The 14,378-nt window shown below is 45.7% G+C and overlaps 1 non-coding gene across 1 annotated transcript; it reads left to right on the forward strand.

Annotated features, from left to right (window-relative positions):
* The first annotated feature begins 7,935 nt into the window (after window positions 1-7,935).
* On the forward strand, window positions 7,936-8,132 carry LOC131697098 (U2 spliceosomal RNA). The gene has a single exon (XR_009306977.1). It is a non-coding gene; the product is annotated as a U2 spliceosomal RNA (small nuclear RNA).
* Window positions 8,133-14,378: the final 6,246 nt, after the last annotated feature.

Below are 14,378 nucleotides of genomic sequence, written 5' to 3' on the forward strand. Positions count from 1 at the left end.
GAACACCGTCCACAGTTCACTCCCCACTCGAGCATTCATGTTCAGGAGGGGACTAGCCCAAGTAGAAACATGCCCCTATTCAAAGTGCCGCAAGAGAGAAACACCAGCCCATATCTTCTGGGAGTGTGATGTGGCTGGCAGTGTCTGGCTCTCTGTCTCTGTCTTCCTAAACAGGTTTGCTGACACGGCCAAGATGACCGCTGAGACTGTGCTCTATGGGCCTGCGGGAGGAATCGCTACCAGCACAGCTAAGTGCGTTTGGCGTGTCATCAATGTTGTCAAGCAGATCCTGTGGGAGGGCCGTAACATCTGTGTCTACCACAAGCAGGAGCTAGACACTATCACCACGACCAGAAGGGCACAAACTCTTAAGGACTTTGTAATTCTGGACATCCGGACCCTCGGGAAGGACAAGGCCTGCGCGGAGTGGAGGATCGCCGGACTTCAGGACGTGAAGATGGAATGAAGGAAAAAACTGGAACCGCTAGCTCCTAGGAGCGGGACTACGGGGCACCGCTAAGCCTTTTATTTATTTTGTCATGCCAGCATTCCGCCCTTTTTAGCTGGCATGACCGTTTTTGAACGGTGCCCTGGTTTTATGTAGTCTTTTTGTTTCAGTTTTATGGATTTTTATTTGATTTATTTTGAATGGTTTATTTGATTTTGTTTTGTTTATGTATCTAAAAGATTTTTAATGTTAACTATTAAGTTACATTAAGTGTTTTAAAATTTTAGAATTTTAACTCACAGTTTTATACACTGTCCCTATTCCCCTGTCCCTGTTTTAGTTCTATAGTTTTATGTTCACTTTTGAACCTTTTTAGAGAGCACTCCCCGGCCCTCACAAGCACTGTTTTTTTATAGATGGTTCTTTATTTCCAGTCACTTTTAAAGCAGCACAGGTTTTTTTCATGTTGATTTTAATCTGTGTCTGTTTCAACCATGTACAAAGCACGATTATCTTGGTGTTTTTAAATGTATTTTAAATGCTTTTAAAACAAAATGTATGTCTGTATGCATGAATGTCATCTTTAAAAGAAATGTATAATGAATGAAAAAATGGGTGTAAATGTAAAAAAATGTAAAATCTCAATAAAAGAGTATTTTACTAAAGATTTCTGTGGAGAGGAGCATTTATGAGTTCAATGCAATTTTTGGCTAGCCCTGCCCCTCGGGGTGGGGCTCGACATGGGTTTAAAAGCAGAACGAGCACAGCAGCGGCGGCCGTGTTAATAATTAGAGCCTGGCACCTTTTTTTTCTTTTTCTTTTTCCCATTTTTCCCCTCAGTCCAAGAAGCAAGTACCCCGGCAGCTCCGGCGGGCGGCCGCGCCTGGGGCGTTTGGTCAAAACCACTGTGGGCATCGCTTCTTGGCCTCTTGGCTCAGATCAAGTGTGTGGCTTGACCACAGTTTGATTTGGAAGCGATCGGTAAGGTATCGGTATCGGTAAGGTAAACGGGAGCAACATTGGTTGCTGGTAGCTGTGGTCTGGGTAGGAGAGGAGCAGGGCAGGTGGAAGACCAGGAGCCAGGTTGTGGAGCAGGTAAGGGGGACCCTTTGAGGGCACCTTATCTGCTGTTTATTTTTCTATTTTTGCTTTAAATTTGGCCTTGGCTAAATTTAAAAAAAACCAACAAAAAAAAAAAAACTTAATTTTTTGTGTGAGTTAGTGTTTATAATTAAAATGGCGTCCCCAATGTTTGCGGCACATCATTTTAATTGCATAAGGATTTCTTTGAAAAAGAGGGAGGAGAGGGAGATGAGCTAGCGTTTAACAGGCTTGAGTTTTCTAGGGTTGTGTTGCAGAAGAAACTGGGGTTTAAGCCAGAGCAGCTCAATTGTATTATCACTGTGGGGAGGGGAAACACCTGGGATGTCAGTTTTAGGGCTGTGAGTGATTTGCAGAAATGTCACTGTTTGTTCAATTTGGGGATAATGACCAACTTTTGAAAAGGTTCCAAGTGACAACCTTGACTGATGTTGCGAGAAGGGTGGTGATTGTGAGGATGGGGTCAGAGGCTGTGGAGGGAGAGGATGTGTGTGTGTGGCTAAGAAAGTATTGTACAGTGTATGGGGGTGCAGAGAAAGTGAAGGATAGTGATGAGGTATGGAATGGTGCTTGGAGAGTGTGTGTAAGTCTGTGGCCAGATCCGAATGGGTATGAGGGATTCAGAGCTATTCCCTCTGAAATAGTACTGGGGCTGGATAGGGGATATACAGACGTGCTCAAATTTGTTGGTACCCCTCCACAAAAAACGAAGAATGCACAATTTTCTCTGAAATAACTTGAAACTGACAAAAGTAATTGGCATCCACCATTGTTTATTCCATATTTAATAGAAATCAGACTTTGCTTTTGATTTTTTATTCAACATAATGTTGTAAATAATAAAACAAATGAAAATGGCATGGACAAAAATGATGGGACCGCTAACCTAATATTTTGTTGCACAACCTTTAGAGGCAATCGCTGCAATCAAATGTTTTCTGTAGCTCTCAATGAGACTTCTGCACCTGTTAACAGGTAGTTTGGCCCACTCTTCCTGAGCAAACTGCTCCAGCTATCTCAGGTTTGATGGGTGCCTTCTCCAGACTGCAAGTTTCAGCTCTTTCCATAGATGTTCGATAGGATTCAGATCAGGACTCATAGAAGGCCACTTCAGAATAGTCCAATGTTTTGTTCTTATCCATTCTTGGGTGCTTTTAGCTGTGTGTTTTGTGTCATTATCCTGTTGGAGGACCCATGACCTGCGACTGAGACAGAGCTTTCTGACACTGGGCAGTACGTTTCGCTCCAGAATGCCTGGATAGTCTTGAGATTTCATTGTGCCCTGCACAGATTCAAGGCACCCTGTGCCAGGCGCAGCAAAGCAGCCCCAAAACATAACCGAGCCTCCTCCATGTTTCACTGTAGGTATGGTGTTCTTTTCTTTTGAAAGCTTCATTTTTTCGTCTGTGAACATAGAGCTGATGTGACTTGCCAAAAAGCTCCAGTTTTGACTCATCTGTCCAAAGGACATTCTCCCAGAAGGATTGTGGCTTGTCAATATGCATTTTAGCAAATTCCAGTCTGGCTTTTTTATGTTTTTCTTTCAAAAGTGGAGTCCTCCTGGGTCTTCATCCATGGAGCCCACTTTCGCTCAAAAAGCGACGGATGGTGCGATCAGAAACTGCTGTACCTTCACCTTGGAGTTCAGCTTGTATCTCTTTGGCAGTTATCCTTGGTTCTTTTTCTACCATTCGCACTATCCTTCTGTTCAATCTGGGGTCGATTTTCCTCTTGCAGCCGCGCCCAGGGAGGTTGGCTACAGTTCCATGGACCTTAAACTTCTTAATAATATTTGCAACTGTTGTCACAGGAACATCAAGCTGCTTGGAGATGGTCTTGTAGCCTTTACCTTTACCATGCTTGTCTATTATTTTCTTTCTGATCTCCTCAGATAACTCTCTCCTTTGCTTTCTCTGGTCCATGTTCAGTGTGGTGCACACAATGATACCAAACAGCACAGTGACTACTTTTCTCCATTTAAATAGGCTGAATGACTGATTACAAGATTGGAGACATGTGTGATACTAATTAAAGAAACTAATTAGTTTGAAATATCACTATAATCCAATTATTTATTATCTTTTCTAAGGGGTACCAACAAATGTGTCCAGGCCATTTTAGAATATCTTTGTAGAATAAGCAATAATTCATCTCTTTTCACAGCTTCTTTGCTTTATTCTATGACATACCAAAGGCATGCAAATATACATGATAAAATAGCTTTTAATTTCATCACTTTTCAGGAGGAATGAAGCATTATTTTAATGAGCTGTAAGGGTACCAACAAATTTGAGCACGTCTGTATACATTATTTCAGGCAACCCAAATTATGTCGAAAATGTGGGGTAATGGGCACTTGGCAGATGCCTCAAAAGAGACATGGAGGGGGGGTGTAGAGGGTAGAACAGGAGGGGAGTCTAGTGAAGAGGAGATGGAGGAGGAGGAGGAGGTGCAGGAAGAGGAGGGAGGGGACATAGATGAGCAGAAAATGGAGCAGGAGAAAGCTTCAGGGAAAAGGAAATTGGAGAAAGGGGAAGAGGTGAAAAGTGGTATGAAAGTGGGGAAAAAGGAAAAAAAGGTGGACAGTAAGCAAGCTGGGCAGGAGACCCCGGTTTCTCCTGGCTCCAACTCCTCGGTAGTGAGTGACAGGTCTTATGGCGGGAGGGGAATAGACTATGGGGGCACTTCCTTTTTGGATGATGATAATGTGCAGCGGCTCTCAGATAACATGGGGATAGAACCATCTAAAATTTTATGAATATGTCTTTACACATTTTGCTGATCTCGATGGCGCTGATAATAGCAACGGTGAATGTGAGGAGTGTGGTGAGCAAGGTCAGGTGCAAGGCTGTTTTAGAGTATCTAGAAGGTATTGATGCAGATGTGTTCTTTTTACAAGAGTGTGGGATTGGGTTTAAGAAAGAATATAGAGAGTTGGAAAGCATGTGGGTGAAAGGTGAATCAGTGTGGTCGGGGACAGATGAAAATAAGAATGCGGGAGTGGCAATATTGTTTAAAAATAATAAGTGTATAATTAAAGAGAAAAGTGTGTTGCAGGATGGAAGGGTTGTTATGGTGAGAGTGGTATGTAATAAGCAAGAGATTAAGCTGGTGAATGTGTATGCGCCTGTGGAGAAACACCAGAGGCTTGAATTGTTGGGACTGGTAAGGATGGAGCTTAGTTCATCCATGCCGGTAGTGATGGGAGGTCACTGGAATTGTGTGAGGAGTGGGGGTGACAAGAAGGATGGGAAGGAAAATTTTAAATTAGATGAAACATCTGTGTTATTGAACAAAATAATTAAAGATTTTAAGTTGATAGATTGTTATAAAATGATACATCCTGAGGGGGGCTTTACCTGGAGCACCTCTCAGGGGACAAGTAAGTCCAGGATCGATATGATCTTTGTTTCTGAGGGGGTGAAATGTCAAGATTGTAAACTGGAGCCTATGTTCTTCTCTGATCATGTGATGGTGAGGGCAACATTGTATCTGGGAGGGGTGAGTGTAAAGGGGAAAGGAGTGTGGAAATTAAATGTTAAATTATTAGAGGATAGTAAAATGAGAGAAATATGTAGAGAAGTATAAAGGGTGGAGGTCTCTACAGGTTTTGTTTGAAAAAAAGAGTGAGTGGTGGGATTTTGTTAAAAGGAGAACCAAATTGTTTTTTATAAATGAAGGCAGGGATAAAGTACGCAAAGCAAAAGAAATGTAAATGGCTGGAAAAGAAGCTTCAGAGATTGTTTTTGCAGGAGAGGGCAGGATTTGAAGTCTCTGAAGAGATAAAGGGGGTGAAGGAGAAAATAAAACATTTCATGTATAAAAAAAGTGAGACAGTGATGCTGCAAAGCAAGATAGAGGATTGAGAGAAGAGACCTGTTCAAGGTTCTTTTATAAGAAAGTATTTGACAGAAAGCAGGTGATGGAGGGGTTAAAAGGGGAGGATGCTGTGGTGAGGAATGGAAATAAAGGCATGTGTGAGGTGGCGGAAAGTTTTTATGAGAATTTGTATAATGAAAAGAGGGTGGTGGAGAGTAATTGTAAAGAAATGATTGAAGGCATTAATGTATTTTTAAGTAATGAACAGAAGGTGGGGTTGGAAAAGGGCTTTTCTCTGGAAGAGCTGGATAAAGCTTTGAAAGCAAGCAAAATGGGGAAAACGCCTGGGGAGGATGGCTTACCCACTGAATATTATAAGTGTTTTTGGAATGTTTTAAAATATGATTTGTTGAGTGTTTTTATAGAAAGTTCTAATGCTGGGGAAATGGCCACTTCTTTTAAGAGGAGCGTCATCACTTTGCTTTATAAGAAGGGAGACCGGGAAGATTTGAAGAACTGGCGTCCGATCAGCCTCCTCAACACAGACTATAAGTTGCTGGCGAAGATCCAGACTGGAAGGATGGGGCAGGTGATCGACACAGTCATCCATCAGGACCAGGTATGTGCAGTCCCAGGTAGGAGGATAATGGACAGCTTGATACTCGTGAGAGACCATCTGTTATGCCAGGGAGAGGGAGCTCCCGTTTAGTATCCTGAATTTGGATTTAGAGAAGGCATATGATAGAATAGCGCACAAGTACATGTTTGGTGTACTGCTGAAAATGGGGTTTCCAATCGGGTTCGTTAATTGGATTAAGGTCTTGTATGAAGACATCCAAAGTGTTACTTTGGTAAATGGGAGCACGTCTAAACCAGTTAAAATCCGAAGCGGAGTGCGCCAAGGCTGTCCACTGTCTCCTTTGCTGTTTATATGTTGTATCGAACCTTTAGCCATTGCCATTAAGGCGAATAAGCAGACCTGTGGACTGTTTGTACCTGGGAGTGGGGGAGAACAAGTGAAATGTATTTTGTACATGGATGACATGTCGATTATCTGCCGGGATGAGTTCTCAATGGAGAAAACGGTGGGAATGGTCGAGGGGTTCTGCAAGGCATCAGGATCCAAGGTCAACATGGGAAAAAGCGAGTGTATGATGTATGGGAAGTGGGCCAGAGTTCCCAGCATAGGGTTGTGTTTAAAGAATGATTTTATTCAAATTTTAGGGGTAAAATTCTATAAACATGGGTCTGGAGTGCAGAATTGGGACAACGTCACTGCCAAGGTTGCACAAAAGCTGGGGCTGTGGAGCCTCAGAGAACTCACTTTTGAAGGCAAGTGTTTAATTTTAAAATCTGTTATTTTACCTGTCTTGATTTACCTGTCTGCAGTGTTCCCTCCAACCAGGAATGTCCTGTGTGCCGTGACACGCAGTATGATGCGCTTCTTCTGGGGGAGGAAGAATGAGATGTTAAAGAGGGAGGTGGTATACAAGGCAGCAAAAAATGGAGGAAAGGGGGTTCCTGACCTCACGAAGATCTTGCTTTTACATTTTGTAATTGTCCATGTGAGGTTGTGTCTCTATGGGTCAAGCAAAACTGCACATTTTGTAAAATATTTTTTAGGATCGATTCTAAGAGTTTTTAAAATGTTTTATCCTGTTTTAACTGTGCCGACATCATGGGAAGCTCCTTTTTTGTATAATAAAATTAAACTGTTTTTAAAGAAAGAGAAACTTTTTGTTTTAGATAGAGGTGTGGCAGGACCCCCGTAAAGTGCGGAAATTTGTGCAAGACAGCGAAAAAATGTGTAATGTCTCATTTTTTAACCCACAGGTTGTGGAGGGGATTTGGCTGGAAGTAGCTCACCCGAGACTCATGAACCGGCACAAGGACTTGGCATGGCAGACGGTACACGAGATCCTCCCAGTAAGGGCTACTGTGTATCGCAGGAACCTCGGGAAGTCCCCTAGATGTCCTTTTAAGGATTGTGGGGCAGAAGAAACGGCAGCGCATCTGTTCTGGGAATGTGGACAAGCCAAAAAAGTTTGGCGGGAGGCCGAAGACATCCTGAGCGGGTTTCTAAACAACAGAAACATTTTAAAAGCCATGGTGCTGCACGGGGTTAAGCCTGGTTTTGTAGTGAAAGAAAAATGGACATGCTTGTGGGTTTTACTGAACTGTTTTAAAGAAGCCATGTGGAAGGCGAGAAATCTTTTCGTTTTTAAAGGAAAGGTGCTGACCTCGGGGGAGGTGAAGATCTTGGCTTGTCACAGGCTCAGAGAGTACCAGATACAGGATGCGCTGCGGGAAGGAGAAGAGATCGCCCGGGAGAGATGGAGCACCTGTTGGGGTTTGCCTGCCACTTGGACTCGTGCCGGTTCATGGTCTTATGATAGGGGGTGAAGCGGGTTGTTTTTTGATGCATACACTGTCTTGTGCAAATGGAAGTTGTTTTAAACTGATTGTCCTTTCAGACTTTGTTTTTATTGGAAAGTTTTTATGACTTGGCTGTAATATGATATTGTTTTTTTCTGTGTATTGTATTAAGTTTTTTTGATTATATGTTTATGATTTTTGTCCAAGGAAAATAAATAAAAACAAAAAAAAATCTGTTCTTATCAGTTTAATATCTGATACGTCCCCCATAGGGGGACCCGTCTATATTAAATTGATTTTTGGAAGCAGGAGATGGAACCGGGGCTTGCTCCGTCCACTCCACGCATCGACCCGGTATTGCAGTACCTCCGGGAACGGTGCACAAGAAAGGTCGAGAGAGGTCGAGAGGTCGAGAGAGAGAGAGAGAGAGAGAGCCAGCCTCTCCCTTTTTCTGGGTTGTATTTTTTCCCGCTCTTTTTGTTGTGGTTTTTTTTTGTTTCTTTTTTTTTGTTTGTTCCAAATAAGGCAGGCAGGCAGGCAGGCAGGCAGGTCTGCCTAACTGATGGACAGCCTGCTCTACTCACGCAGCAGGCCAGTGTACCCAGAAGGCCTTGCGCTCGTGGGAGGAGGAGCGCAGCGGTAAAGCAGAAACGGAGCTGTTTAGTGGGGCAAGGAGCCCTCGCTTTCAAGGCAGCAGCAGCAAAGCGCCCCTTTGCCGGGACCGAATGGCACTTGCGTTTTGGGAAGAGTTCCCTGTTTTGGGCCAGCCGGAAGGGCTGGGCTGCCAGTAAAGCCACACTCTGGCTTCTCTTCAGTTCAAATAAATCTTTCTAAGGACTAAGGCTTAGGAGGGTAGTGGCATTGCCCGCTCCCTCCGAGGGTCTGTGAGAGGTTTGTTCGAGGGAAGAGGAACAGACTTTTTTTTTATTTTTGACTGGCTTTTATTCAGCTCGGCAACTTTTTGGAAGACTAATGCTCAGTTTGGTTTTGGCTTGCCCAATCCAGGCCAAGGGTCTTTCAAGATTTTGTTGACTGTTGAGAGCAGTTTTTCTTTCAGGCGGTTCCGGCTTTTCCAGACGTTCCTGGAGTTCGAGAGGAGGAGGACCTATCATCCAGACGACCTTTGAAGACCCTTTGATGACCTAGACGACCTCATCCCCAGCCCTTGATCGTGATCGAGATCCAGACAGAGAGAGCAGCCGGCGCCCAGCAGAGGGCGCCATCTGGGAGGAGCAGAGGGCGGCCCCGGACCCCGAGGAGGCGTCACAGCCACGATTCTTCCTGCGTGGATTCGGTGCCAAGCAGCACCCCCTACTCCGCCAGGGAAGGACACCGTTCACCTGGGGAGGGGGTCCCTCTTGCGAGGCGACCATCTCCTCAGGGACTAAAGTAATAGTTCTTTAAACTGCCCAGATTTGCTGCTTACGTTGTCTCTTTTCCGCAGAGAGAGACAACCCGGACGTCCAGAGGCTTCTCCCACCCCAATCGGAGGAGCCAGCTGAAGGATGGCGTTCCGGCCAACCCAGGAGACCAGGAGGCACAATGCGGTGCGCTTCACAAGAAACCAGCAAGAGGAAACGGAACCAGGACTGACGAGACTGGAGTTCAGCCGGACCATTCTTCAGAGGGGTATGGGTTTTTCCCCTTCTGACTTGAATTGTTTGGTGAAATTGCCAGGGCTTAAGGAAGTGTTTGAGGTCAGTTTTAGGAACCCCCAAAAATTACAAGAAATGTGGTCCTTTTGGGGGGAGAATAAATATCTCGCTCCATACAAAGAATTTTTTGTGGATGCACTGACAGACAGAGAAATGAAAGTTGTTACTGTCCAATTTTTCAATGAGGCTGTTAGCGACTATGACATTACAACATGGCTTAACCGCTATGGAAGGGTGTCATCAGAAGGGAGGAAAATTAGTGACGAAGATGGGGTTTGGACAGGAGCCAGAAAGTGGCTGGTACGCCTCAATGTTGATCCATCGGGCACTGGAGGCGTCCGCCACATTCCAAACTCCATAGTGTTAGGGCCCAACAGAGGGCTGGTATTCTATAATGGGATGCCAAAACTCTGCAGGAAATGTGGGGAATTAGGACACCTGGCGGCCGCATGTACTGTAGTCAAGTGCAGGAACTGCGGCGCCCCCCACGAGACCAGCCACTGCAGAGAAGAGAGGCAGTGCAATTTGTGTGGAAAGAAGGGGCACCTGTTTAAGGACTGCCCCTCTTCCTATGCCAACATGGCCAGAGCAAGCAAGGCAAATACCAACAAGCCTAGGCCTGAGCAGGAAGAGGGAGCAAGTAACAAAGATCAGTCCACATCACCACCAACAGCACCCAAAACCCAGACTCCAGCACCACCATCACCAGCACCCCCCTCACCCCCCCCGCCCCCGAGACATGTCCCGTTTTACGAGGACCCCTTCCCCCAGCCCAGAGAGAGAGTACAACAGCTACTCCACTAGCTCCTCCAGCAGCTCCTCTGATACAGAACATGAGGCAGGGAGGGAGCCCGGACCCAGCAGCGCGCCCCCCCCCCCCCCCGAGTAGGGCCCTCTCAGTGCCAGCACTCCCCCTCGGCTCTCGTTATGACGCCATAAGGATTGAGTCCGTGGGGGAGGAAAGCGAAAGTGAGAGTGAGAAGGAGGGGAAGGGAGTGAAGAACCAGCCGAGGGTGGGGAAAAGAAAGGGTAGAGACGAGGGGGGGAAAAGAAAGAAGATAAAGATCAAAAGACAGCAAGTTGCAGGTGGCCCCCATAGATCCAAAACCAGCTAATGTCCACACAAAGTCCCCAGTCTTGCCATCGCAGGCAGAGACTGAGGCGAGTGGGATGGCTACACTGCCACCTAGTGGGCAGGTAGCAGCCAGCCAGGGCATCCCCAGCCAGCCTTCCCAGTCATTAAGAACATAAGAACATAAGAAAGTTTACAAACGAGAGGAGGCCATTCAGCCCATCTTGCTCGTTTGGTTGTTAGTAGCTTATTGATCCCAGAATCTCATCAAGCAGCTTCTTGAAGGATCCCAGGGTGTCAGCTTCAACAACATTACTGGGGAGTTGGTTCCAGACCCTCACAATTCTCTGTGTAAAAAAGTGCCTCCTATTTTCTGTTCTGAATGCCCCTTTACCTAATCTCCATTTATGACCCCTGGTCCTTTTTTCTTTTTTCAAGTCAAAGAAGTCCCCCGGGTTGACATTGTCTATACCTTTTAGGATTTTGAATGTTTGAATCAGATCGCCGCGTAGTCTTCTTTGTTCAAGACCGAATAGATTCAATTCTTTTAGCCTGTCTGCATACGACATGCCTTTTAAACCCGGGATAATTCTGGTTGCTCTTCTTTGCACTCTTTCTAGAGCAGCAATATCCTTTTTGTAACGAGGTGACCAGAACTGAACACAATATTCTAGGTGAGGTCTTACTAATGCATTGTAGAGTTTTAACATTACTTCCCTTGATTTAAATTCAACACTTCTCACAATATATCCAAGCATCTTGTTAGCCTTTTTTATAGCTTCCCCACATTGTCTAGATGAAGACATTTCTGAGTCAACATAAACTCCTAGGTCTTTTTCATAGTTCCCTTCTTCAATTTCACTCTCCCATATGATATTTATAATGAACGTTTTTATTGCCCGCATGCAATACTTTACACTTTTCTCTGTTAAATTTCATTTGCCATGTGTCTGCCCAATTTTGAATGCGGTCTAGATCATTTTGAATGACCTTTGCTGCTTCAACAGTGTCTGCCACTCCTCCTATTTTTGTGTCATCTGCAAATTTATCGAGTTTGCTTACTATATCAGAGTCTAAATCATTAATGTAGATTAGGAATAGCAGAGGACCTAATACTGATCCCTGTGGTACACCACTGGTTACCTCACTCCATTTCGAAGTTTATCCTCTAATCAGTACTTTCTGTTTTCTACATGTTAACCACTCCCTAATCCATGTGCATGCATTTCCTTGAATCTCTACTGCGGACCCACACGTTCCGAGAGGCCCTGAGCAAGTTCCACCAGACTTACCTTGTGGGGAGTTGAATAGCCCAAACTCCTCGACGTACTGTGCATACAAAGACGGTGCCTTCTTGGACGATGCAGCAGTGAGTACCTTCTCAGGGGAGATGGGAGTTGCAAATAAGCCCAAGCCCCCTCGAAGCAAGCGTAGAGCTAAGAGTAGGAAGAGTGTCCCGACCTCCCAATCATAGTCACTATGGGGTGGACGCAGCGACTCCTTTTCTTGTTAGCTACCCTGATATGTGTGTCTGTTAATGTCAGGAGCATCGGGGAGACACAAAAAAGATTTGATGTACTAAAACTATCTAACTAACTTGAAAGCACATATCATCTTTCTGCAGGAGTGTGGTATTTCGTCGAGCCCTGATTATAGGGACCCTGGGGGACTCCTTCTGGTCGGGCTCCAACATAGCCAGAGCCGACGGAGTAGGTATCCTGTTTAAAAACCCATTTATTACCTCCCGCAGCAGCAGGGAGGTAGAACCTGGTAGAATTCTGAGCGTGGATGTGACATACAACAACACTCCCCTCAGACTGGTCACTGTCTACGCACCCACTAACCAAAACGAAAAAGAGTTCAATTTTTTCCACAGCTGCGTCCACTCCTGCTGGGGAAAGTACCCGTCATCGTGTCAGGTGACTTCAATTGTGCTCTAAGGGACGTAGACCGGAGCAGGCCACGCAACGACCGCTCTAGTAGAGTTTTGTCCTCCGTAATATCTGATTTCTCCCTGTGTGATGCAGGTAAGGACCTGGTGCCTCCCTTTACCTGGGTGAGCTCATCTGGGACCTCCTTCTCCCGTATAGATCTCGTCCTGCATACCAGCTCCCTTACGAAGACGGCAGTAGACACCCAGGCCGTCTTCTTCTCTGACCATAGGCTCCTTCAGGTAACATTGCAGGTCCCTCAGACCTCCCAGATGGGGTCAGGGGTCTGGAAATTAAACACCTCCTTACTCGACGACCCCTCCGTAGCTGCAGCCTATAAGAGCAGGCTTGTCGAGTGGACCACTTTGCGTGACCTATTCAACTCCCCTATAGAGTGGTGGGAGATGGTCAAAATGAGAACTAAGGGTTATTTCATAGCAGCAGGCAAGAGGAAAGCAAAAGAAAGGAGGGCCAAATATAAACACCTGAATTCTGCCCTCCAGCGTCTGAGCCTGCTTCAGCTTCGGGGGTTCCCTGTAAGCGACGAGATAGCCCAGACCAAGCTAGATCTTTCAGTACTTTGTAGGGAGGAACAACGAAAGGTCATGCACAATGCAAAAGTGCAAAAAATGGAGGAAGACGAAAAGTGTACCCGCTTCTTCTTCCAGAAAACGAGGGAGAAGCGGCACTTGATGTCCTCCATGCTCGACAGCAGGGGGAGGATAGTAGAGGATAGTGAGGGAGTGAAAAAAGTGGTAGAGAACTTCTATAGGGACCTATATAACATCAAAGCTACAGATGACACCCTGATAGTGTGGTTCCTGAGCCATTTGGAGCCTGACTCAGTACGGGACGAGGAGGAGGAGGAGGAGGAGGAGGAGAAAGACCAAGAACTCACGCTGGAGGAGCTCACCCAGGCGGTTAAGACCATGAACACCGGTAAGACGCCAGGTCCAGATGGCATCCCGGGTGAGTATTACCATCTTTTTTGGGACACGCTAAAAGTCCATTTAGCAGAGGTCTACAGAGCGGTCTACAGGGAGAAGCGGTTGGGCCCTTCTATGCGGGAGAGTGTAATTACGCTACTTCATAAGAAAGGGGAAGTTAAAGATCTACGGAACTGGCGCCCAATCAGCCTCCTTTGCGTGGACTACAAGATACTAGCCAAAGCTCTGATGCTCCGGTTACAAGTACACCTCCCTTTGGTCATTGGCCCCGACCAGGCTTGTGGTGTCCCAGGGTGGTCCATCACCAATATTTTAATGTTAACAAGGGACATTCTGGCTTATTCTAGAGAACGGAACCATCCCCTCTGCCTGTTCAACCTTGACCAGGAGAAGGCGTTCGATAGGGTAAGCCATGAATATATGTACAAAGTGATGGACCAGATGAAATTCGCTCCTGGACTTAGGGAGTGGGTTAAAACTATCTATACAAACATTAGTACCCGAGTCTTGGTGAACAGGCACCTGACTGGTAAAATATCTATCCAGTCAGGGGTCAGACAGGGTTGCCCACTATCCCCACTGCTATATGTCGTGTGCATTGAACCCCTCCTGCAGGCAATTCGTAGGGATACCAATATAACTGGTTTCCAGCTGCCTGGATCCAACGGGGTCCAGGTCAAAACAACAGCATATATGGACGATGTGTCACTCATTTGCACCAACACATTGTCGGTACCTCGGATTAGTAATATCCTTGAGAAGTACTGCACGGCGACCGGGGCAGTGATTAATAAGTCCAAGAGCGAAGTCTACGTGTCTAAAAATTGGCAGGTAGATAGGGAACTGTCGGACATGTACCCTGTCAAAAAGGACAAAATCAAGATTCTGGGCCTCATTTTTGAGAACAATAGCTCGGGGGCCCAGAGCTGGACGGCGGCCATTAACCAGGTCCGTAAAAAGATTGGCGGATGGAGCACAAGATCCTTAACAATGACGGGTAGAGTATTAATAACCAAGTCTATACTGTTC

Source organism: Acipenser ruthenus, chromosome 13 (genome assembly GCF_902713425.1).
Source record: "Acipenser ruthenus chromosome 13, fAciRut3.2 maternal haplotype, whole genome shotgun sequence".
Classification (NCBI taxonomy): domain Eukaryota; kingdom Metazoa; phylum Chordata; class Actinopteri; order Acipenseriformes; family Acipenseridae; genus Acipenser; species Acipenser ruthenus.